Source organism: Loxodonta africana, chromosome 2 (assembly GCF_030014295.1).
Source record: "Loxodonta africana isolate mLoxAfr1 chromosome 2, mLoxAfr1.hap2, whole genome shotgun sequence".
Taxonomy (NCBI): Eukaryota; Metazoa; Chordata; class Mammalia; order Proboscidea; family Elephantidae; genus Loxodonta; species Loxodonta africana.
In genome coordinates, this window is record NC_087343.1 from 32375935 (window position 1) to 32378860 (window position 2926).

Consider the following 2926-nt stretch of genomic DNA (forward strand, 5'->3'; position numbering starts at 1 on the left):
AAAACAAAGCTAAAAAATTTAAAACAGGGAAACAGAGGCATAGATCTCTAAATGATGACAATGTCAAAACAATATAAGGAGGAATAAACAGTGTACATGTAGGGCTTTCAAATGGAGAGGAAGTCAAGGCAATACCAGGTAATGAAAGACTGGTTCAAACTTGGAAAAATAAGGATAAATTTCATGGTAACCTCAAATAAAATTAACAAACTTATTCATCACAATAAAAAAGAAGAAAGAGTGCTCGCTTCAGCAGCACATATACTAAAACTGGAACGATACAGAGAAGATTAGCATGGCCCCTGTGCAAGGATGATACGCAAATTCGTGAAGCGTTCCATATTTTTTTGGCAACTCTTGTCTGGAGGGGGGATGGGAGGCTAGAGAGAGAGGGAAGTTGGCAAAATTGTCACGAAAGGAGAGACTGAAAGGGTTGACTCAATAGGGGGAGAGCAAGTGGGAGTACGGAGTAAGATGTATGTAAACTTATATGTGACAGACTGATTGGATTTGTAAACGTTCACTTGAAGCTTAATAAAAGTTAATAAAAAAAAAAGAATAAAGACATAAAGACTCAGTAAACATAAAATCTATAATAACAAAAGAAAGAAAAGAAAATCTTCAAACAAAAGGAACTTGGCACAGGAAAGTAAGAGGAAGAAAGAATATGTCAGCACCACAGAAAAGAAAAAAACAACAATATGACAGCAATAAATTCATACTGGTACCTAGTGATAGTCTCACTGAATGTAAACAGTAAAATGCACCTGCAAAGAGACAAAGAGTGGCAGAATGGTTAAAAAAAAAAAAAAAATTAATATGCTCTCTACAAGCCACACACCTTAGATACAAAGACATAAATATATAAAAATCAAAGGATGGAAATATATATCAAGCAAACAGTAAGCAAAAAAGGGCAGGAATGGCAATACTAATCTCAGATAAAACAGACTCTAAGGCAAAATCAACCAAAAAAGGCAAGGACATTATATAATGATTAAAGGGACAATCCACCATGAAGACATAACCTTAATAAATATCTACTCACCCAATACCAGGGCTCCAAAATAAATAAAACTAACTCTAACAACACTGAAAAAAAGAAATAGCACCTCAATAACAGTAGAAGGCTTTAACAAACCCCTCTCAGTAAAGGACAGAACATCTAGACAGAAACTCAACAAAAATTCAGAAGATCTAATGGCCACAATCAATCAACTTGACTCATAGACATATAAAACCCTCCACTCAACAGAAGCAAAGTATACGTTCTTTTCCAATGCACAAGGAACATTCTCTAGAATAGACCACATTTTAGGCCACAAAGCAACACTCAATAAAATCCAAAACATCGAGATAATACAACACTTTCTTTTTGATCACAAGGCCATAAAAGTAGAAATCAATAACATAAAGATCAAGGAAAAAAAGAATCAAATATATGTAAACTGAATAACAGCTTGCTCAGAAACAAATCAGTAATAGAAGAATTCAAAGACGGAAAAAAAAATTCCTAGAGTCAAATGAGAATGAATACACATCATAACAAAACCTTTGGGATCCAGCAAAAGCAGTGCACAGAGGTGAATTTATAGCCATAAATGTACACATCAAAAAAGAAGAATGAGCCAAAATCAAAATGTTAGCCCTACAACTTGAACAAACAGAAAGAAGACAGCAAAAGGAGACCAGAGACATCAGAAGAAAGGAAATAATAAAGATCAGAGCAGAAATAAATGAAATAGAGAACAGAAAAACAATGGAATCAACATAACAAAAGTTGGTTCTTTGAAAAGATCAACAAAATTGACAAATCGCTGGACAAACTGACAAAAGAAAAATGAAGAGGAAGCAAATAACTCAAATAAGAATTTAGACGGAGGACACTGCAACAGACCAACTGAAACAAAAAGGATAATAACAAAATACTATGAAAATTTGTAATCCAACAAATTTGAGAACCCTGAGAATACAGAAAATTTTCAGAAACATGCTACTACCCAAACTAACACAAGCCGAGGTAAAAAAAAAAAAAAAACTAAACAGATCCATAGCAAGAAAAAAGATCAAAGAAGTAATAAATAAAACTCCCAACAACAACAAAAATCTGTGGCTTGGATGGCTTCACTGGAGAATTCTACCAATCATTTAAAGAGCTAACATCAGTACTACTCAAAATATTTCAGAGAATAGAAAAGGAAAGAATACTCCCAAATTCATTCTATAAAGCCAGCATAACCCTGATATGAAGCCAGGTAAAGATACCACAGAAAAAGAAAATTATAGACCAACATCTGCCATGAATATAGATGCAAAAACGCTCAGCAAAATTCTACCCAACAGAATGTAGCGTCCTATCAAATAATAATAATAATACACCATGACCATGTATACCATGTATGCTTAAACATTAGAAAATCAATCAACATAATCCACCACATAAATAGAATAAAAGACCACACGATCATCTCAATGCAGGCAGAAAAAGCTTTTGACAAATCCTACAACCATTCCTGTTAAAAAACTGTTAACAAATTAGGAATAGAAGGGAAATCCCTTAATATAATAAAGGGCATCAATGCAAAACCAACAGCCAACCTCATTTTCAATTAAGAGAGGCTGAAAACATCCCCCTGAAAAAGGGAACGTGACAAGAATGCCCTTTATATACACTCCTGTTTAACATTGTGCTGGAAGTCCCAGCTAGAGCAATAAAGCAAGAAAAACAAACAAGGAGCATTAAAATTGGAAAGGAAGAGGGAATACTACCCTTATTTGCAAATGATGTGATCCTACACATACAGAACTCCAAAGATTCCTCAAGAAAAAATACTGGAACTAAAAGAAAGATTCAGCAGAGTAGCAGGATACAAGATCAACATACAAAGATCAGTTGCGTTCCTAGACTTCAACAAAGAGAATTTTG

General features: G+C 34.1%; 1 non-coding gene across 1 annotated transcript; it reads left to right on the forward strand.

The window, feature by feature from the left end:
• The first annotated feature begins 240 nt into the window (after positions 1–240).
• On the forward strand, positions 241–347 carry LOC111750002 (U6 spliceosomal RNA). The gene has a single exon (XR_002785152.1). It is a non-coding gene; the product is annotated as a U6 spliceosomal RNA (small nuclear RNA).
• Positions 348–2926: the final 2579 nt, after the last annotated feature.